General features: G+C 35.9%; 1 pseudogene across 1 annotated transcript in view; it reads right to left on the bottom strand.

Annotated features, from left to right (window-relative positions):
• Positions 1-10083: 10083 nt before the first annotated feature.
• The window catches only part of LOC144297292 (C-type lectin domain family 4 member A-like), a 30016-nt pseudogene continuing 15671 nt past the window's right edge, over positions 10084-24428 (bottom strand). Inside the window, exons 3-7 of the transcript XR_013364346.1 lie at positions 22489-22605; positions 20981-21078; positions 12855-13007; positions 11661-11779; positions 10084-10605 (exon numbers count right to left, since the gene is read on the bottom strand). The product of XR_013364346.1 is annotated as a C-type lectin domain family 4 member A-like (transcript). The remainder of the gene's footprint in view (positions 10606-11660; positions 11780-12854; positions 13008-20980; positions 21079-22488; positions 22606-24428) is intronic.

Raw genomic sequence — 24428 nt, 5'->3', positions numbered from 1 at the left:
TATTCCCTTTCACTATTATTTATATTCCCCAAATGAATGAGAACATATAATGTTTGTCCTTCTCCGATTGACTTACTTCACTCAGCATAATACCCTCCAGTTCCATCCACGTTGAAGCAAATGGTGGGTATTTGTCGTTTCTAATGCTGAGGAATATTCCATTGTATACATAAACCACATCTTTATCCATTCATCTTTCGATGGACACCGAGGCTCCTTCCACAGTTTGGCTATTGTGGACATTGCTGCTAGAAACATCAGGGTGCAGGTGTCCCGGCGTTTCATTGCATCTGTATCTTTGGGGTAAATCCCCAACAGTGCAATTGCTGGGTCGTAGGGCAGGTCTATTTTTAACTCTTTGGGGAACCTCCACACAGTTTTCCAGAGTGGCTGCACCAGTTCACATTCCCACCAACAGTGCAAGAGGGTTCCCTTTTCTACACATCCTCTCCAACATTTGTGGTTTCCTGCCTTGTTAATTTTCCCCATTCTCACTGGTGTGAGGTGGTATCTCATTGTGGTTTTGATTTGTATTTTCCTGATGGCAAGTGATGCGGAGCATTTTCTCATGTGCGTGTTGGCCATGTCTATGTCTTCCTCTGTGAGATTTCTCTTCATGTCTTTTGCCCATTTCATGATTGGATTGTTTGTTTCTTTGGTGTTGAGTTTAATAAGTTCTTTATAGATCTTGGAAACTAGCCCTTTATCTGATGTCATTTGCAAATATCTTCTCCCATTCTGTAGGTTGTCTTTAGTTTTGTTGACTGTATCCTTTGCTGTGCAAAAGCTTATCTTGATGAAGTCCCAATAGTTCATTTTTGCTTTTGTTTCTTTTGCCTTCGTGGATGTATCTTGCAAGAAGTTACTGTGGCTGAGTTCAAAAAGGGTGTTGCCTGTGTTCTCCTCTAGGATTTTGATGGAATCTTGTCTCACATTTAGATCTTTCATCCATTTTGAGTTTATCTTTGTGTATGGTGAAAAAGAGTGGTCTAGTTTCATTATTCTGCATGTGGATGTCCAGTTTTCCCAGCACCATTTATAGAAGAGACTGTCTTTCTTCGAATGGATGGTCTTTCCTCATTTATCAAACATTAGTTGACCATAAAGTTCAGGGTCCACTTCTGGGTTCTCTATTCTGTTCCATTGATCTATGTGTCTGTTTTTGTGCCAGTACCACACTGTCTTGACCACAGCTTTGTAGTACAACCTGAAATCTGGCATTGTGATGCCCCCAGATATGGTTTTCTTTTTTTTTTTTTATGGTTTTCTTTTTTAAAATTCCCCTGGCTATTCAGGGTCTTTTCTGATTCCACACAAATCTTAAAATAATTTGTTCTAACTCTCTGAAGAAAGTCCATGGTATTTTGAAAGGGATTGCATTAAATGTGTAAATTGCCCTGGGTAGCATTGACATTTCACAATATTAATTCTTCCAATCCATGAGCATGGAATATTTTCCATCTCTTTGTGTCTTCCTCAACTTCTTTCAGAAGTGTTCTGTAGTTTTTAGGATATAGATCCTTTACCTCTTTAGTTAGGTTTATTCCTAGGTATCTTATGCTTTTGGGTGCAATTGTAAATGGGATTGACTCCTTAATTTCTCTTTCTTCAGGCTCATTGTTAGTGTATAGAAATGCCACTGACTTCTGGGCATTGATTTTGTATCCTGCCACGCTACCGAATTGCTGTATGAGTTCTAGCAATCTTGGGGTGGAAGCTTTTGGGTTTTCTATGTAGAGTATCATGTCATCGGCAAAGAGGGAGAGTTTGACTTCTTCTTTGCCAATTTGAATGCCTTTTATTTCTTTTTGTTGCCTGATTGCTGAGGCTAGGACTTCCAGTACTATGTTGAATAGCAGTGGTGAGAGTGGACATCCCTGTTGTGTTCCTGATCTTAGAGGAAAGGCTCTCAGTTTTTCCCCATTGAGAATGATATTTGCTGTGGGCTTTTCATAGATAGCTTTTAAGATGCTGGGGAATGTTCCTTCTATCCCTACACTCTGAAGAGTTTTGATCAGGAATGGATGCTGTATTTTGTCAATTGCTTTCTCTGCATCTAATGAGAGGATCATATGGTTCTTGGTTTTTCTCTTGCTGATATGATGAATCACATTGATTTACTGGTGTTGAACCAGCCTTGTGTCCCGGGGATAAATCCTACTTGATCATGGTGAATAATCTTCTTAATGTATTGTTGGATCCTATTGGCTAGTATCTTGTTGAGAATTTTTGCATCCATGTTCATCAGGGATATTGGTCTGTAATTCTCCTTTTTGGTTAGGTCTTTGTCTGGTTTTGGAATTAAGGTGATGCTGGCCTCATAGAACGAATTTGGAAGTACTCCATCTCTTTCTATCTTTCCAAACAGCTTTAGTAGAATAGGTATGGTTTCTTCTTTAAACGTTTGGTAGAATTCCCCTGGGAAGTCATCTGGCCCTGGACTTTTGTGTCTTGGGAGGTTTTTGATGACTGCTTCAATTTCCTCCCTGGTTATTGGCCTGTTAAGGTTTTCTATTTCTTCCTGTTCCAGTTTTGGTAGTTTGTGGCTTTGCAGGAATGCGTCCGTTTCTTCTAGATTGCCTAATTTATTGGCGTATAGCTGTTCATAATATGTTTTTAAAATCGTTTGTATTTCCTTGGTGTTGGTAGTGATATCTCCTTTCTCATTCATGATTTTATTAATTAGAGTCTTCTCTCTCTTCTTTTTAATAAGGCTGGCTAATGGTTTATCTATCTTATTAATTCTTTCAAAGAACCAACTCCTGGTTTTGTTGATCTGTTCCACAGTTCTTCTGGTCTCGATTTCGTTGAGTTCTGCTCGAATCTTTATTAACTCTCTTCTGCTGGGTGTAGGATCTATTTGCTGCTTTTTCTCTAGCTCCTTTATGTGTAAGGTTAGCTTTTGTATTTGAGTTCTTTCCAGTTTTTGAATGGATGCTTCTATTGCGATATATTTCCCCCTCAGGACTGCTTTTGCTGCATCCCAAAGATTTTTAACAGTCGTATCTTCATTCTCATTAGTTTCCATGAATCTTTTTAATTCTTCCTTAATTTCCTGGTTGACCCTTTCATCTTTTAGCAAGATGGTCCTTAACCTCCACATGTTTGAGGCAGTTTACAGATTATTTTGATATTTTCTATTATGTCTATTAGTTGTTACAGACAAATATATGAGGTAAATAACCAAGAGGAGCCTTTAAACATTTAGACATTTTAAATGTCTCAGATAAATATTAACTTTTATGCTCAAGGATGTGTTCTTTAAGCAAGACCTGTTCTCTCCCAGGTCCTGCCATGATTCTTCACTTACTCTTTATTGTCTTTCTACTACTAAAGCTCAATACTGTCAAACCTTTATGTCTTGGGGTCCTGAATATCTGCTTCCTTTAATGAAATAACTGTTCCTAAATCTCCTTCTCTTTTGCACTTGGTCATGAAAAGTAAAGCAGATTTTAACTTAGGTAATAATTGTGTTTTAATAAAGACTGTGGGGGAAAAAAAGATTGATTTGATTTACATCTCAGAAGGAACTTCAAACATAGCCCATTTGACATAGGAAGTCACTTTCACTCCCTTCCAGACTATTCAATACTATTTTTTAAAAGATTTTTTTATTCATTCATTGGAGAGAGACACAGAACACAAGCAGAGGAAGAGGCAGAAGGAAAGGGAGAAGTAGACTCCCCATTGAGCTGGGAGCTCAATGTGGGGCTCGGTCCCAGGACCTGGAGATCATGACCTGAGCCAAAGGCATATGCTCAACCATTTGAGCCACCCAAGTGCCCCCAATACTACTTTTAATTACCTTATCAGCAAGTAGAAAACCACACTGTAGCTTAAAAAGCAAAAAGATCTTTGTAACTTATCACAAAATGAACTTAAAATATTTGGAAGTAAATTGAACAATATCTTCAATATTTTTTAATTTAAATTCAATTTGCCAACATATTATCTTCAATATTTCATTTGAAAACCTTTGCTTCTCATGCTGGGAAAGACTCCCACATGAAAAATCAAGGAGCCTAATCTATATTATGATTATAAAATTAATTATAGTTGCACTCTCAAAATAGGGTTTTTGTACCTAGAGAACATGCAATCACTAGGGAAGCCAGTAGTGGAAGACAGTGTATTAGAGGGAGTCTACAACTAACACACATTCATATGTGAGGTCACGTGTGGGGAAAGTGCCAATACAACCAGTAGATCTGGATAAGGGAAGAAAACTTCATATGCCCTAAAAGAAATTTATGTGTGGATTTCAATTAAGTGTTCACAAGTAAACTTTCACATTGAATTTTAGGGAAAGCTTAATCCATGTATTGAACAGTGTCTTAGGAAGTAAGTAAAAGTCTGATTGACTAGATATAGCTTCAGTGATAAGGGTTAATATAGAAATTACATAAAGATCCACAAACATTGTTCAGGAATATGATTGCAAAATGGAAGATTCTGGAATCTATCTGCAAAAGTGGTGAAATATTCTTATTACATCAAGACCAATATTGGGAATAGTTTAGTAATCTTTTATTATCTCCCTGATTAGGAAAGAGGGAGCTTGAAAGGAGTATAACATCAGACACAGCCTTCATTAACATAGTCTCTAGAATGTAGATCTTTCTCTTTATTAATATCACAAATATCTCCACATTCTCAAGTGAGGAGTCTTAAATACAAAAAAATCCCTGCTATGGATAGATGCATATTGAATTCAACAAGCTTTTAAAGTTATGGGATAGATACAGCTAATGATAAAATTGATATTGAGAACCCCAGAAAATGTTCCCTGGGGCTGGTTAGAGATGCAACAACTCAAAGGGAGAGGGAGAAGTGGTTATAAAATATCTCCATCTGTTTCCAGTTCGCCTCAGATTATAGAAACACAAACCCAAGGACTAACTCACTTCATGCTCCAAAGAAAACAATTCTTATAAACCTTATATATATATAGGAAAATCAATTTAAAGACCTATTTGCTTCCTTGTCCATCTCAAATGTATGCTCCCCAAGTCACTTTTTACTCTTGACCATTGGCAACCCTGTGCTCCATTCTTTGGTCCTTATACATTTCTAGATTATAGTAGCAAGCCTTTGAATAAAGAGCTGAGTAGGAGGAAAGGCAAAAAAGTGTAATACACCAAAATAAAATGTAAAGCAAAAATTGATAGGGAGAGAGTGAGATTATACCAAAAGCAGACCTGTGGGTAGGTTCAGGTCAGATGTATAGACAAACACAGGACATTTCAGTCTAATAAGGGAGTAATGCAGTATCTAGCAATGGAAAAGATAATAACGGATTGAAAATAAAATCACATACTATTACAGTCAAAGTGCATATTGTTCTTTTGGATTGAACTCCTTTAAAGGGGATATCAGGAGTCAATCAGCAATTTGAACCAAATCCCTTTTCAAGAAAGCAGCACTAGATTGCCCTTTTGAAAATTATTGTCCATGGTTGAACTAAGTAGACCCAGTTTGAGTCTCTTGTTTACAAATTGAGATAAAGACAATAAATCAACAGTTGGTGGCAAGCACTATTTTCTAAGAGATTTTTAGACTCAGATATTTTTCCACACAAATGTGTATATTTCTTATATACAGACGCACATGTACAAGATACATAGCGTCTCATTATTTTCAATTTATGAGATCATTATTGTTGTTTCTTATTACTACAGGCTGATAAGAAATTTTCTATAAGTCATTCCTGGGATGATCCTTTGGGATTATATCAAGATTCTGTGGATTACCTAATTACAAGAAATTGGGGGAAGAATGGCTGATCATTGTTCATGGATCCAGATTGGTTATGTGCCTCACGTCAAGTGCCATGATAGCTCCCCAATGCTTTGAAACCAACTTTCTCCAGCTAGTTTTTGTTGTTGTTCTTGTTGTTACAAAGGTTGGTCTACAATAAAATAGTTCTCCATTACTAGAAGTGGAACAGTTTATTTGTGTAACCTTAAATGATTTTGTTTTTCTTTACCCCTTATCAGAGGACTATAGTAGTGAACTTAATGTGTTGGGAAACTGAAATCAACCCAGATGAATAATGAAACTTTTCTGGGCCACTAATCCATTTGAAATTGTAATGAAAATTTCAGATCCATTTAAAGAATTTTTTCACAAATGCACTAACAAAAATTGTATATTTTTATTGAAAACTCATTTCGCTTGGCCAACAGACACATCAAAAGATGTTTAGCATTACTAATCATCAGGAAAATGCAAGTCAAAACCACAATTAGATACCACCTTACACCTGCCAGAAATGGCTAGAATCAGAGACAAGAAATAACAAGTGTTTGCGAGAACATGAACAAAAGGGAACTCTTGTGCACTGTTAGTAGAAATATAAATTGCTACAGCCATTGTGGAAAAAAGTATGGCAGTTCCTCAAAAAATTAAAGATAGAAATATCACATGATCCAGTAATTCCACTACTAGGTATTTAGCCAAAGAAATAAAAACACTAACTTAAAGGGACATAAGCATCCCTGTGTTTATTGCAGCATTATTTACAATAGCCAAGTTATGGAATCAGCTCAAGTGTCCCTCCATAAGTAAATGGATAAGGATAATGGATATATGATATCCATTAAATGGATAATGTACACACACACACACACACACACACACACACAGAGGAATATTAAAAAGCCATAAAAAATGAAATCCTGCCATTTGAGACAATGTGGATGGACCTAGAAGGTATTATGCTAAGTGAAACAAATCAGACTGAGAAAGGCACATACCATATGAGTCCACTCATATATAGAATCTAAAACAAACAAAATCACTGAACTGTGCTCTAAAAATGTTAGCTTCTTCCTTTACACTATTGAATCTCAATAAAGTTTGGTCACTAAAAATAATATACTGTTTTATATCAGTCAAGATCTAATCAGGCTTAAATAATTAGAAAATTTATTAGCTTTAGTTATTAAAAAGCCAGAGTAGAATATGCTTCAGGAATAGTTGATTCAGTGGCTCAACAATACCCTTAAGAAACCAGATTCTTGGGATCCCTGGGTGGCGCGGTGGTTTGGCGCCTGCCTTTGGCCCAGGGCGCGATCCTGGAGTCCCGGGATCTAATCCCACGTCGGGCTCCCGGTGCATGGAGCCTGCTTCTCCCTCTGCCTGTGTCTCTGCCTCTCTCTCTCTCTCTGTGTGACTATCATAAATAAATAAAGAAAAAAATATTAAAAAAAAAAAAAAGAAAAGAAACCAGATTCTTAAAAAAAAAAAGAAACCAGATTCTTTCCATTGTCTTACTTTGCCATCCATGGTGTTCCTGTCATCCTAAAGCTAATTCCCCTCATAGTGATAGAATGACTATCAGTAGCAGGCAGAACTACATATTTCTCTGTTCCTATTCTTTGGGAAACGAAGATTAGCTTCCTGAATCATCGGGGAACATGGAGAGGTGATTCGTTGACAAACTTGCAATTTGTGCCTTTTTCTAAACCAACCCCTAGGGTAACTGTTTTGATTGCCTTGGACTAATCAGTATGCACTCAGAGCTGAAAGGTCACAAGGTATCTGGGCTATATGAAAGTGACTCTCTAAACATCAAAGTTCTGTTTCTAAGGAAGAAGGTATAAATAGACCAACAATATACACCACAGTCCTAAATACAGGTTCTTTTATTATATAGTTCCATAATAAATTTAACTGGTGCAGTTAATAATTTTAACTGGTGCACAGCATTTCATTGTGTAGAGAGAATGTGATTAATTTAATCAAATACTTATACTGGGCTTAATACAGTTGGATTGTTATATTATTTCTTCCATCCTTGAGTCACTGAATTCATCTTTGACAAAGTAGGTACCATGGATGATTTCCACTTAGACCAACAGACCAATAGACCCTGAAGAGTTGTCATGTAGCAGCAGATTCCCACCTTCAGAGAAATCATCCAGGCTGATTGTTTTAACTCCAATGGGCAGAAGTATTTTTCCCAGTACTGAAGAGTCCACAGTTTCTGCCTCTTTTCCATTTACAAAGTGGCAGGTTGGCTAAAAGGGCTGTAAGTGTTGGTAGATTTGTTTATATGTTTATTTGGTTTTAATAGCAACCATAAAGATGAAGATAGGGCCTAAAATTCTAAGTATATTTCACTCATAGTTGCTTAAATATATCTTCATAAACCAATATATAAACACACTTTCTTCAAATACTTTTGCCTGTAGCCAGTATTTTCCTTTTACCTCAAAGAGAACAATTACCTGAACTTTAATCAAGCATTTTAAAATCCACCTTCTAGAACAGTGATCTGAAAACAATTTTTGGTCATCCTTAATATTTAATAATACTTCATTTTTGTTTGGTCATATTTAATACTTTAAGAACCACATATCCATGATATAATATAATACACCTACTACATAAGAATTAAATTGTATAAAAAATAAACACTTCAATTTTGCATTTAATAATAAAATTAATCTCCTCTCACTTTAAAACTGTCAATCTTTTTAGAGACAGCAATGTAATTGAATATGCCTCATTATTTTGCAAAATCTGATTCAAAAATAATATAATTCAATGGTGTTTCTGGTATACATTGCTGAATAATAAACCCACCCCAAAACTTAGTGGCTTAAAGCAACAATCTTATTTTTCACAATTCTGTCTACTGATTTGAAATCAACTGGATGGCTCTTCATTTTAATATCACTCCTTAAACACAAATCTTACATAAACTCTGTTACCTACAATCTTGATTTAGTGGTGCTTTATAGAAAATTAAAGAAAATAGGATCTGGATCACTTTCATAAAATGTAAGGTGGAGGTGAGAGAAAAGTTCCAGCAGTGACTTAATATCACCAATTCTCCCTTGCACTTCAGCTCAAGCACACCCTGTATCCGGTAATCAAAAGCATTTAATAAAGTGGTTCTCTTTGCCCTTCATTCTAACCCCATATTATTGAAATAATAGTGGGAAAAGCTCTTTGTAAGCAGTTTCCCTAGAATTCTTCCAGAATTGTAAGTTGCTCTCCAAGAAGTAAACTGATAGGGATCCCTGGGTGGCGCAGCGGTTTGTCGCCTGCCTTTGGCCCAGGGCGCGATCCTGGAGACCTGGGATCGAATCCCACGTCGGGCTCCCGGTGCATGGAGCCTGCTTCTCCCTCTGCCTGTGTCTCTGCCTCTCTCCTCTCTCTTGGTGACTATCATAAATAAATAAAAAAAAAAAAAAAAAAAAAAAAGAACTCCAAAATGTGTTTAAAAAAAAAGAAAAAAGAAGTAAACTGGTAAATTCTACATACTATGGATAAGAACAGATCTGGATAAAAAGAACTTTTTTAGATACAGTCAGGAAATGACTGGCAAATGTAATTACTCAGTTGCATCAAGATAATCAGGGAATGATCTCAAGAAGTCACACTGGGAGAGCCATGCCTAAAATCAGCTTTATTCTGATCAATTATAATTAGCATATGAAAGTAATGAATAACAGACTTTTTTGTAAATTTGATATACTTGTATATTGTAGCAGAAACAAAATGATCAGTAAGAACTTCAGTGAAAAGGGGAACACAAACAAACCGTGAGCTATTTTGAGTGGCAATCTACACATAGAAACCTTATAAAACTTAAGCAAAGAAAAAAAACTATTAGAATACCTAACGACTATAAATCCATGTCAACTCACTAGTAATAACTTCTAATTCTAAATCTCTAATATTCAATTTCTGATTTCCCTTTGACTGTACCCTGATGTTAAATAAAGTCCAAGACTGATCAGAGAATGTTAAGATCTCCAAATATTCTACTGGGACAAAGCTGGAACTTAACTTCCATTGATGTGTATTATATCCAAACTGTCACATAATACTCTTCAGTTAAAAGTAATAAATAGGATCCCTGGGTGGAGCAGCGGTTTGGCGCCTGCCTTTGGCCCAGGGCGCGATCCTGGAGACCCGGGATCGAATCCCACGTCGGGCTCCCGGTGCATGGAGCCTGCTTCTCCCTCTGCCTGTGTCTCTGCCTCTCTCTCTCTCTCTCTCTCTGTGTGACTATCATAAATAAATAAAAATTAAAAATAAATAAAAAATAAATAAATAAATAAATAAAAGTAATAAATATATCTGAGAGAAATGGAAAGTAATAGTTGGAATTATTTTGCTTTTGACCAACCTCATGAGAAAAAAAAAATCCAGACAGATGGAGGAACCTCATCATATATCAATCTCTAACTCCTTAGCACTCAGACAAAAATTAGAAAAGAATTTTCATGCTCCATGTGTCTGCAAAAGGGTCTCTACACACGAAGGAACAAATGAATGGATGTGCACACTGATTCTATCATAAATGGAATAGGTGACAGCCTACTGAAAAATGCTATGGAGATTCCTTACACAAGACTAACACATGACTAAAAAGAGCAAATTAGCTATCTCTGTAATGGTGGGTACCAATTCAACCACAGTTTTATGTAGAATGTTCCCATTCATAAGTAGATCTTCTTCATCTTGCAAAGCAACTTGTGGTGTCCATTACAAGGAACATCATTCCAGCCCCATTGTCTTGAAAAATAATGAAAATGTAGCATGACACAATGCTCATCAAGATTACTGGGTTCACCTGAGTGCCAAAATCTGAAAGGGAAAAAATGGATGAGGTTGTTTCTTCAAACAGTGTTTTGAAAAGGGTTAGAGGCACAGCAAGGGGGGGGGCTGGGACTGAACTGTGTGAAAGTCAAGGTCAGATATGCCCAAATCATTCACTTCTCCAATTCTCATGCAGTTTCTTCTCTACCAGAAGCTCTGGCATTTCTCTCAAAAATGTATACCACCCAGTATTGTGTCATCTTATTGCATTAAGCATTCTCCTAGCAGATAGCCCTTCTATTTGTCCGTCATTATGTCCTATTTCCAGGGGACTGCCAGTCCATAAGCTCCCTTAAATGATGAAAAAAAAAAAAAAAGATTTCATCCCAGTCTCAAGTATCTTTGTAGTTTGTTTCCATAATATATATGTATATACATATACATATGTATATACATATATATATATTGCTTTTGGAGTCCAAAGAACTAGTTAAATTCTCTAAATCTGCTAAAATCCCTGTTATCTTGGACATATAATTTAATTTCCCTGATTTCTATATCTAAAAAATAGAGACTCTAGTCATATTCCTATATGTGTCACACAGTGATATGAAGATCAAAGGTGGTATTGTACTAAAATGCACTAAAGTATTAAAAGAGTTTTTAAAAAACCTACATAAATATGAGATATTAACTATCAGAATTTAGCTTATTTGCTTTTTGAGAAATAGTAAGTCAATAATTAGCCATGATCTTAATTGACATAAATTTTTATGTTTAGAGATATAATGTAGTGACTGAAAGTACAGATTTCAGCATCAAATAGAGCTGGATTTGAGGATCATTTGGTGCCAATGCTGGATAACATTTGCTGAGTTATCTAAACACTCTAAGCTCAATTTCCTCATATCTACAGTAGGAAAAATAATAATGTGTGCTTCACAGAGTTCCTGTGATGATTAAATGAAATAATAAATAAAATTATTTAACCCAAGAGTTAAAAGAAGAGTAAGCTATTTTATTTTCACATCTGATAGTTGGAACACTCTAAAATCCTTGCATGATCCAGCGCTCAGGATTCCTTTACCTAATTCTGTACTCACGTGACACTTTCATTGTATGGTGTTTGATCAACCCATTGCTAATCTCTTTTTCCCTTTGGATCTGATAGCCCTATGTAATAAGCAGAAATATATATATCCAGGTTCTGGGAGATAAATCCAAAGGAAGAAAAGAAAGGAGTTATATAGCCTTTAGAGCATTCAGGTAGAACTGAGTTCTTTACAACCTTATGGAGAAGAGAAGAAAAGGAAAGGATCCATGAAGAGCCATACTGGGGCCCTGCCCAGGAGCCTCAGTCCTCTCTGGCTAAACCAGAGCAGGATCAAAGACATCACTCGTAAGCACGATGCTTGGCTCAGTCTGCTCAGGCTGCTATAACAACATACTACAAACTGGATAGCTTATAAACAAGTTTCTTTCTTATAGTTCTGAAGGTTGGAAATCTCAGATCAGGGTGCTAGCATGGTAAGGTGAAGGCTCTCCTCCTGGTTCGTAGCTTTTTTCTCACTATGTCTTCACATGGTAGAAGGGGCAAGGTAGCTATGTGGGATCTCTTTTATAAGAACACAAATCCCATTCACGAGGGTTTCACCCTCAGTACCTAAGCGCCTCTCAATGACCCTGCCTCCAGATACCACCATCTTTGGGGGTCAGGATTTCACCATATGAAGCTTGGGGGGGACATAAACATTCAGAATATAGTAACGTTCAACACAAATGGAAGCAATTTTCTAGCCATGATCATAGTGAATTTTCATCTCAGATTCACTTCCCTCTTTCACTAAGAGGTGGTATTCTTCAAAGTCATGCATTAGAAGATTTTTGCACATTAAATCATTTTCCTTTCATAACTTCTTTAACTTCATTCTTGATTGCCGATTGTGACCCTTCATTATTGAACTCCGCTCTGATATAATAATCCCCTTCTCAGTGAAATAGTTAATAATTTATAAAATATTTAATATAATAAATATATTTCAAACTAAAATATTTTCATTCTTCTATTCAAACCCCATATATTATATTTCAAATGCCCCAATTTATTTTGGGAGAGATTAGTTTTATGAAACCAGGAAGAAGGTGTAGCATGTGAAGGCTTAAGTAGCCTTTCCTATCAGTTTTACTAAAAGCCTTCTGCCACACCACCAATATTCCAAAACAGTGAAAACCTCCTTAGACAAGAGATGTATACAATAACCAGCGGACCGTTGACTCCATCATCTATTAGAAAGTACCTGTTCATCCTTGGTGTTAATCACCAGCAGGTCAGCCTTCATTTCTGAGCTGTTCCTCTCACTCTCAGTCCAATTTCTTGGTGTAGTAGAAATAAAAGTAGCAGTTGGAACTAAATGACTTCCAATCCTTTGGGCAGCAGCTCCAATCTTTCTCTGTATTGACAGAAGGCCAGAGATGTCCAATATAAAAGAAAAAATTTAAGTGTGTATTATTAAAATTAAGGACCAAGGAAGACCTCATGGAAACTGGAACTTGCATCTTCACCAAGAAGTGATAAGTAGCCCACCCATCAGGTGTCAAGGAGATCAAGTCTACCTACATCAGGCAGTAACTTCTCCCTTGCCAGAGTGGTGTCAGGAAAAGCCAGCTAAAACATAGGACTTAGGTAAGACACAGACTCAGAATATTACACAAAAATGTCTAGGTTTCAATGGAAAATGATCCATCACACCATGAATTACAAATTCTCAAAATTAATTTTTTAAAAAAGAAAATAAATACATGCCAGTATCAAGATAAGAGAAATATTAGGATTATCTCACAAATATTTTAAAGAAATAATGACAAAGATGCTTCAACAAGAAAGTACAAACAAGTTTGAACCAAATGAAAGAAAAGAATGCCTCAGAAAAGAAATAGAAAATCTCAGCCACAGATTAAAGATATAAATGATAAAATAAAAACAAGGAAGCCACATGGGTAAAAGGCAATCATAGTTCAGCCACAAAAGGAGGGCACACGCAGCCCAGACAAAGGACATTCCTGGTATACCTGCTCCTGGTAACCAGGAGGTATTATGCTACAGGGAACAACAGGATCTCTTCTACACAAGGCCTGCTTTTAAGACCAGGAGACACAGATGGCCTACCTAACACATAGACACAAACACAGAGAGTCAGACAAAATAAGGAGACAGAGGAATATGTCCTCAATGAAAGAGCAAGACAAAATCACTGTAAAAGAGCTAAATGAAATGGAGATAAACAATATTCCTGGCAAGAATTCAAAGTAATGGTAATAAAGATACTCACTGGACTTGAGAAGAGTGGATGAGCTCAGTGAGAACCTCAACAATAAGACAGAAAACATAAAAAAGAAGCCATCAGAAATGAAGAATTCAATAATTGAAAAGAAAAATACACTAGAAGGGATCAACATATTAAATTATGCAGGAGAAGAAATCAACAATCTGGATGATAGGGTAATGGAAAGCAACCAAGCTGAACAGAAAAAATAAATAATAATAATAATAAATGAGAATAGGTTAAGGGAACTCCTCATCAAGCATAATAACGTTTACATTATATGGTCCCAGAAGTAGGCGAGAGAGAAAAGGGGGCAGAAAACTTACTTGAAGAAATAATGCTGAAAATTTCCCTAATACGCAGAAGGACATGGATATCCCAGTCAGGAAGCATACAGATCCCCTACAAGATTAATGTAAGATCCACATAATAATTAAAATACCAAAATGTAATAATAGAGAATATTAAAAGAGAAAAGAAAGCTAACATACAAAGGAAATCCTGTAAGGCTATCAGCTGGCTTTTCAGCAGAAACTTTCCTGGCCAGAAGAAAAGAGCATGATATATTCAAAGTGCTAGAAAGAAAAACACCTATGACCAAGAATACCCAAGAATACTCCATCATTCAGAATTGAAAGAGAGAGAGTTTCCCAGACAAATTAAGTTAAAGGAATTCATCACCACTAAACCAGCCTTAGAAGAAATGTTAAAGGGACTTCTTTAAGTGGAAAGGAAAGGCCATAACTACAAGGAAGAAAATTATGAAAGGAAAAAATGTCACTGGTAAAGGCAAACATATGGCAAAGATTTAATTAATAACCTATAAAGCCAGTATAGAGGTTAAAACAAGAAGAAGTAAAATCAATTATGAAAATCAGTCAAGGGATACACAAAATTAAAAGATGCAAGACATATCATATATATTAAAATGTGAAGGAGGATTAAAAATTTAGTACTTTCAGAATGTGTTTGAACTTAAGCAACCATCAAATTAACATAGGCCCCCTGCTCAGTAAGGAGTCTGTTCCTCCCTATCCCTCTGCCTCTCCCCTAGCTTGTGCTCTCTCTCCTGTCTTGCTCACACTCTCTTTCAAATAAGTAAAATCTTTAAAAAAATAAAGAAAGAAGAGAGAGAGAAAAAAAAACAGGGTATCAATGCCTATATGAGAAAAAGAGACTTGAAAACAAGTAGCAGGAGATAAAGAAGGGCATACTTCCACCATTATGTAACGATAAAGGGACCAATCCAACAAGAGGACATAGCAGTTGTAAATATTTATGCATCCAACATAGGAGCACCTAAATACATAAAGCAAATAATAACAGACATAAAGAAATTGACAGTAATACAATAATAGTATGGGTCTTCAACACCCCACTCACATCAATGGATAGGTCATCCAGATAGAAAATCAACAAGGAAACAGTGGTCTTAACTAACTTTAGACCAAATGAATCTAACAGATATATATAGAACATTCCATCCAAAAACTACAGAATACACATTCTTTTCAAGTACATATGAAGCATTCTCCAGAATAGATCACATGGCCACAGAACAAGATTCAATAAATTTCAGAAAATAAATAAATACATTTCAGAAGACTGAAATCATATCAAGCACCTTTTCCAATCATAACAATATAATACTAAACATCAATTATGAGAAAAAACTGGAAAAAATAAACATGCAAAAGCTAAACAACATGCTACTAAACAATGAATGGGCCGATGAAGAAATTAAAGAGGAAATCTAAAAATGCAAGAAGACAAATGAAAATGAAACACAACCTCGAAAATCTTTAGGATGCAGTAAAAGCAGTTCTAAGAGGGAAGTATATAATGATACAGGATTATCTCAAGAAACAAGAAAAATCTCAAGTAAACAACCTAAACTTACCCCTAAGGGAACTAGAAAAAGAAGAACAAATAAAGCCCAAAAGCTAATAGGAGGAAGGAAACAGAGACTAAAAAAATAGAAAAGCTCAATAAAACCAAGAGCTGGTTCTTTGAAAAGATAAACAAAATTGATAAACCTTTAGCCAGACTTATCAAGAAAAAGAGAGAGGACTCAACAAAAGAAATAAGAGGAGAAATAACTGACACCACAGAAATACAAAGAATTATATGAGAATATTATGAAAAACTGCAAAACCTAGAAGAAAAATATAGATTCCTAGAAACATATAATCTTCCAAAACTGAACCAGGAAGAAATAGAAAATTTGAATAGACCAATTATTAATAACAAAATTGAATTGATAACCAAAAAACTCCCAAGAAAAAAAATCCAGGACCAGATGGCTCTATAGGTGAACTCCACCAAACATTTAAAGAAAAATTAATATCTATTCTTCCAAACTATTCCAAAAAATAGAAAAGGAAGGAAAACTTCCAGATTTACCCTATAAGGCCAGCATTACCCTGATACCAAAACCAGACAAAGACACTTAAAAAAAAAATCACTATAGGCCAGTATCTCTGATGAACAGAGATGCAAAATTCCTCAATAGAATATTAGCAAACTAAAAAAAAAAAAAAAAAAAAAGAATATTAGCAAACTGATTTCAACAATGAATTAAAAGGATCATTTACCACAATCAAGTGGGATTTATTCTAGGAAAGCAAGGGTGATACATGATGTTAATTAGAAGGATAAAAGCCATATATCATCTCAACAGATGCAGAAAAAGTATTTGACAAAATATAACATCTGTTCATGACAAAACTCTCAACAAAGTGGGTTTACAGGACATGTATCTCAACATAATAAAGGCCAAATATGACAAACCCTCAGGTAACAACATTAATCAATGATGAAAAATAAAAACCTTTTCCTATAAGATCAGGAACAAGATGAGGATGTCCAGTCTCACCACATTTATTCAACATTGTACTGGAAATCCTAGCTGCAGCAATCAGACAGGAAAAAGAAATGAAAGGCCTCCAGGTTAGTAAGGTAGAAGTAAAACTGTCACTATCTGCAGCTGACATACTACATATGAAAAATCCTAAAGACCACCAAAAAACTATCAGAATCAATAAATAAATTCATTAAAGTTGTAGGATACAAAACTAATATATTGTATTATATATATGTTATATTTCTATACAATAATAATAAAATATCAGAAAGAAAAATTAAGAAAACAATTCCAATAACACTGGAACCAGAAAGAATAAATTATCTAAGAATAAGTTTAATTAAATCAGTAGAAGACCTATACGTAACTAGAAGACACTGATAAAAAAAAATGAAGATGACACAAATGTAGATACACTATGCTCATGACTCAGGAGAATTAATACTGTTAAAATGTCCATTCTACCCAAAGCAATCTGCAGATTCAATGTAATCCCTATCAAAATAACAACAGCATTTTCCACAAAACTAGAACAAATAATCCTAAAATTTTATGGAACCACAAAAGACCTGGAATACCCAAAACAATCGTAAGAAAGAAGAACAAAGCTGAGGGTGCCTGTGTGCCTCAGTTGGTAAGCGTCTGCCTTCAGCTCCCCACATCCGCTCCCTGCTGAGCAGGGAGCCTGTTTCTCCCTCTCCCTTTGTTGGTCCCACTTGTACTCTCTCATTCTTGCTCTCTCATAAATAAATTGAATGAATGAATGAATGAATGAATGAATGAATAAATAAATGAATAAATAAATAAATGAATAAATAAATAAATTTTTAAAAAAGAACAACAAGGCTGGAGGTATCACAATTTCAGATTTCCAGATACACAAAACTATTATAATAAGAACAGTATGGTATTGGCACAAAAATACCCACATAGGCCAAGAGAACAGAAGAGAAAGCCCAGAAATAAACCCATAGTCATGGGCTTATATTAATTATTATATTAATTAATTATTAATTGTTATTAATTATTAATTATATTAATAATTATATTAATCTATGACAAAGGAGGCAAGAATATACAACGGAAAAAAGACAATCTTTTTAATAAATGGTGTTGGGAATACTGGACAGTTACATGCAAAAAAACAAAATTAGGGACACCTGGGTGGCTCAGCGGTTTAGCACCTGCCTTTGGCCCAGGGCGTGATCCTGGAGTCCCAGGATCGAGTCCCACATCAGGCTCCCTGTGTGGAGCCTGCTTCTTCCTCTGCCTATGTCTCTGCCTCTTTCTCTCTCTCTGTCTCTCATGAATAAATAAAATCTTTTTAAAAATAAAATAAAAAACAAAAAAATAAAATAAAATAAAATAAATAAAATAAAATGAAATGAAATTTCAGTGGTTACCAAGAGTCTAGAAGGGAAAGTAGAGCACAGATTTTTATGTAAAACTACGTAACATTATGCATTTGTCAAAACCACATAAATTTACGTATTTATTCCATGGAAATTTTTAAAGTTCATTTAGGAGGTCAGGGGATCCACTAAAGAATGAAGACTATGACAAGACAATCTAACTGTATTACAAGTGTTGGAAACAACCACACTGGGTGGAGGTGGGATGATGATCTCGATAACTTTGGAAATGGAATCTATAAGAGTAAAAACAAAAAAAACTGCACATAGGCACTGTATTCTAGCTGATAAAGTTGTTTCCCAAGGTGGTTTGAGTTTACAATTCTGATACTGCTATATGTGTACATTGGGATTGAATAATTATGTAAATGTATTGAGCAGATGATGGGAATCAGATTTTTCTGTTGAAGTGATCATTAAAGATATCAAGGGGAGTAGGCTAGAAGCAATGTAATCAATGAAAGTTTCAGACATCAGTAAAAGCTGATATGTATCTTATTATATACACAACTGTATGTACAAATATTTATCAATATATTCACATATACAGGTTAGTACACAGATATATATTTCCTTGTTCTGTGAACTGAGATGACCTAAAAGAAATAACACCTCAGCAGCAATGAGTATACCTAGTATTCAAATCTTGGTTTCTAATGCCATTCAATAACAGAAGCCATGGCTCCACATAGAATTGATTCTAAGACTGAAACAGGAAACATACAGTATAAGCCCAGAGAAAATTACAGTCCCAGAAAGTAAACAAGTGCTCAGAAACAAAACATAACAACACATTGATGGGGGCAAGTCCAAGGGCCACAGGAACCAACTGAAAGAATTCCCAATGGCAAAGGTAGAACAATGTGAGCAACAAAATAAATATAGCACTGGATTACAACCCAAAGTATAAGATAAATATCCATGAGTACACACTAATATAGATAGATGATTAAGTTAATAAATAAGAAGAAACAAATATCATATACACAAGAATTTCCAATAAATTACATAGAAACTTGTTTTGAACTGAACTGTGTTCCCCCAAAAATTAATGTGTTGAGGTTATAATCCTCAATGTTACTATAGTGGAAGCCTTTAAGGAAGTAATAAAGGTTAAATGAGGTTATAAAAAAAGTAGGGCCTTATTCCAATAGGACTTGTGTTCTTATAAGAAGAGGAAGAGACCAGAAAGCTGTCTCTCCTTCCCATTCACAAAGAGGAGTGGCTATGTGAGGACACAACAAGATGGTGGCTGTTTACAAGCTAAGAAGAAGGGCCTCACCAGAAACCAACTCTTGGGAAGCCCGGGTGGCCCAGCAGTTTGGCACCGCCTTCGGTCTAGGGCATGATCCTTGAAGACCCGGAATCGAGTCCCATGTCAGGCTCCCTACATGGAGCCTCCTTCTCCCTCTGCCTCTGCCTCTGCCTCGGTGTGTGTGTGTGTATGTGTGTGTCTCTCAGGAGTAAATAAATAAAATCTTTAAAAACAAAACAACAAAAAAAAGAAACCAACTCTTATGGCACCTGGGACTTCTGGCTTCCATTATTGTAAGAAAATAAACTTATTGTTTAGGTTGCCCAGTTTGTGATATTTTGTTATGGCAGCCAAGCAGGCTAATATGGATTCTGGTACCAAAGTGGGGTGTAACAAATACCTAAAAATGTGAAAGTGGTTTCAGAACTGGGTGATAGGTAGATGCTAGAAGAGTTCTAAGGTGCCTGCTAGTAAAAGCCTAGATTACCTTGAAAAGGCTGGTGCCAGAAATATGGATGTTAAAGGTAATTCTGCTAAGGACTCAGAAAGAAAAGAGAGCTGTAGAAAAAGCTCCTATCATCTCAAAGAATATACATATCCTATAATGAACAGAATTTGGTAGAAATATGAACATTAAAGATGCTTCTGGGGGCGCCTAGGTGGGTTGAGCGTCTGCCTTCGGCTCGGGTAGTGATCCTGGGGTCCTGGGATGGAGTCCCACATTGGGCTCCCTGCTCAGCGGGGAGCCTGCTTCTCCCTCTGCCCCTCCCCCTGATCCTGCTCTCTCTCTCTCTCTCATAAATAAATAAAATCTTTAAAAAAAATAAAGATGCTTCTGGTAAGGTCTCAGAAATGAGAAACATGTTACTGAAAACTGGAAGAAAGACAATTCTTACTATAAAACAGAAAAGAATTTGCTGAACTGTGTTCTAATTTTGTGAAAAATAGAATTTGTAAGTGACAGTGGATATTTAGCAGAGGAGATATCTAAGCATATTAATGCTGTGTACTGCTTATAGTAAAATGAAAGAGGAAAGAGATAAATTGAAGTGTTAAACAAAAAGGAACCAGAATTTGAAGATCTGGAAAATTCTCAGCCTATTCATATGGCAGCCCGGGTGGCTCAGTGGTTTAGCACCGCCTTCAGCCCAGGGCATGATCCTGGACACCTGGGATCGAGTCCCACGTGGGGCCCCCTGTATGGAGCCTGATTCTCCCTCTGCCCCCACCCCTCTCTCTCTCTCATAAATAAATAAAAATCTTAAAAAAACAAAAAAACAAAAAAACTGAGAAAGTGTGTTCTGAAGAGAACATCAAGGATGTGGTTGGATAATCATTCCATAAAGAGATTATCCATGGATTTAAACAGCCAGTTCCACAACCAAGACTACTTCTTTATACAGATAAAGATATGCATATAAGAAGTTTAGGTCTTATGTATTTCTACACTTTAAAATGACCAAGACTCAACTGCTTAGTATGAGCTACCTGTGAATCTTATTGGAAATATTAACTTGGTATCCTTATACAGTATAGTCAACTACTGGATTATAAGCACATTAATTTTTACCTTCCATGGTCAAATTTTCTTTCATACATTCCAATGCTGTGTGAGTTCTTTTGTAGTCTTTTTTTCCTTAACAAGGTGAGAATATTTTTGAAAAAAAAACTGAAAAAAAAAAAAAGGCCATTCATTTACTTTGCCTTCTACTTTTTGGCATTCTATTTTATAGCAACAAAATCTACCAATGCCCAATTGCTTGAGTAAAAGGATCTTGATTACAGAAAAGAGTTCTCATCACCCCACATTCAATGTAATCCTAATTCTACTGACTTTGAAACCATAATTTCTCCAGGAATAGCTAAAAGATAAATAGTTGAAAGAGAACATGACAGTTCCATTTGAATGACTGCCAAGGGATTGATCCATATTTTCCTTCAATACTGCAAAGCCTAAGCCTTAGGGGTGAGAGAATGGAGGGAAAACAAATGCTTCTATCTGAGGGTGTATGCAGCATAGGTCTTTGCAGGGCAATGAGGGATGAGCTAATTCTGAGGAGTTCTGGGTTACCTACAGAGTAAGATTTTTTTTTTATAATGTTTTTAATCCAACATTGATCAGGAGCAATGGGCATTATTTTCCTCATCTTCTTTCCTGTATCTATTCCCAACTGGCTCTTATTCTTCAGCACACCAATATACTCAAGTACCTCACAATTTAAAAATACTTACCTCTCCCTCTAGAAAGTGAATTTTCTCTTTCCTCATCTCTCATTTGCTCTTTGATCCACCACATGCTGGCTTTACTACTTCTTATGCCTTTTAAAATTTTGATAGGGGATCCCTGGGTGGCTCAGCGGTTTAGCGCTGCCTTCGGCCCAGGGCGTGATCCTGGAGTCCCGGGATCGGGTCCCACGACGGGCTCCCTGTATGGAGCCTGCTTCTCCCTCTGCCTGTGTCTCTGCCTCTCTCTCTCTGTGTGTCTCTCATGAATAAATAAATAAAATATATTTTAATAAAGAAATAAAATAAAATAAAATTTTGATAAATTCTTAAATCAAAGATATGAGGACATCCACTTATTTGCCAAATTGGCTTTTAGAGCTTACAGTCTTGAGCAGGACAGACAAAATTAAGGTGAAATTTCAATGGGAAACTCTTCCTGGAACATTTTTTCCCATTTCCTTTTGTCCACTTGTTCACCTCAAAATATGTGTGTGTGCACTGAAAAAAAACCTGGCCTTATAAACACTAATAGTCAAATATAGATTTGTCCTTACTTCCGCAACTGTTTAGGTTAGAAATGGTGCCTAATAGATGTCCCTTTACAACACAAACACATTACACACATAAACTCTTCAATTTCTCTAAAGAGTGAATTCCATTATTTTTATAAACGAAATTCAAATAAACAATAAAATTCCTAACAGATTCCCATTAATTGTGTCAGCCCTTCATCCTGAAAGAAAACTTCTTTTCCAGGTTTCTGGATATACCCACTATTAAATGTCAGTATTTAATGGATGTCATCCCTTCATGTAAGGCATACATTCCTCATAGATTCAAATGGATACGTACTGATAAAAGCAATAAAAAATGAGATTGCCAATAGGAGCAGAAGTATCAGCAATGAGACAGAAAGTAGCTTGGGAAAACTGGTGTTACTTTTGTGTGGGCTAGTCTTTTCTTTGGGAGCTGAAGGAGAAATCAAAAGAGTTTCATCAGTAATAAATTCTGACTTTTACTTCCTTTCTCCTCTTCCCCTTCTCCCTTTTCTTGGATGACATAGTATTACCAACAACATGAAATTTGAAATAATATGAAAATAGGAAAAAAATAATAAGGTTCATTGTAGAAACTTTGGAAAACATATAAAAGCACAAATTCCTATCATTGAGGATAACTATTGTTAATGTTTTGGAAAATATCCTTCCAATAATTTTTAAAGTGTATATACATACATACATATTCATACATACATTTTCCCCACACGATTGACATACCATATATACTGGTTTTTGACCTACTATATACACTTATACACTATACCATGAACATTTTTTATACAGCCATATTTTCTTCTTTAACACTATTGTGGTTGCATAGGATTTCATCATATATGTAAATATTCTTCCAGATTGTTCCCAACTTTAACTACTTTAAATAATGCCATAGCACATAAACCTTTTTTAAAAAAAGATTTTATTTTATTTATTTATTCATGAGAGACACAGAGAGAGAGGCAGAGACACAAGTAGAGGGAGAAGTGGGCTTCCTGCAGGGATCCTGATATGGGACTCAATCCCAGGACCCCAGGATCATGACCTAAGCCGAAGGCAGATGCTCAACCACTGAGCCACCCAGGTGTCCCATAGCACATAAATCTTAATTATAGTCATTCTCTCATCACATTCTTTTTTTTTTTTTTTTATGATAGTCACACAGAGAGAGAGAGAGAGAGAGGCAGAGACATAGGCAGAGGGAGAAGCAGGCCCCATGCACCGGGAGCCCGACGTGGGATTCGATCCCGGGTCTCCAGGATCGCGCCCTGGGCCAAAGGCAGGCGCCAAACCGCTGCGCCACCCAGGAATCCCCCCTCATCACATTCTTAAAATAAGGTCAGACATTTTTAGTCACTATTTCATGGTTAAGTATTATTTTCTCAATGGCTAGTGTCAAAAAGACAAGAAATATCAAGTGTTGGTAAGGATATGGAGAAAGGGGACCCTCAGGCACTGTCAGTGGGAATGTAAACTACTGCCACTGTGAAAACCAGTATGAAGTTTCCTCAAAAAATTAAAAATAGAAATATCATATGATCTATTAACTTCACTACTGGATATTTACCCAAAGAAAGACACTAAATCAAAAATATATGCACCCCTATGATCGTTGCAGCATTATTTAAAGCAGTTAAGACAGGAAGGCAACCTAAATGGCCATCCATCCATGAATGGATAAAGTAAATGTGATATTTATATTAGTAGAATATCATTCAGCCATTAAAAAAAGGAACTCTTATCATTTGTGACAACATGGATGAAACTTGAGGGCATTATACTTAGTGATGTAAGTCAGAGAAAATAGCATATGATCTCATTTATCTGTGGAATCCAAAAAAGCAAAACAAAGCAAAACTCATACAGAGAACAAATTGGTGGTTCCCAGAGGTGGGGGAGGTGGTGGTAGGGAATGGGTGGGTGGAAGGGGTTAAAAGGTACAAATTTCCAGTTATAAAATAAAGAAGTCATGGTTGTAATGTACAGCATGTTGACTATAGTTAATACTATAGATTACAGTAGTATCAACTATTAAATATTATTACATCTCAGAAGTTGCTAAGAGATTAAATCTTAAAAGGTCTCATCACAAGAAAAAAATTGTATAAAAATTTATGGTGATGAACATTAACTAGATTTATTGTGATGATTTCACAAATATATACAAAAATCAAATCATTACAGTGTACATCTGAAACTAATACAGCAGTCCTCCCTCCCTTACTCAGTTTTGCTTTA

The sequence above is a fragment of the Canis aureus genome, chromosome 25 (genome assembly GCF_053574225.1).
Source record: "Canis aureus isolate CA01 chromosome 25, VMU_Caureus_v.1.0, whole genome shotgun sequence".
In the NCBI taxonomy this organism is placed as follows: Eukaryota; Metazoa; Chordata; class Mammalia; order Carnivora; family Canidae; genus Canis; species Canis aureus.
This window is presented reverse-complemented; position numbering and strand designations above follow the sequence as displayed.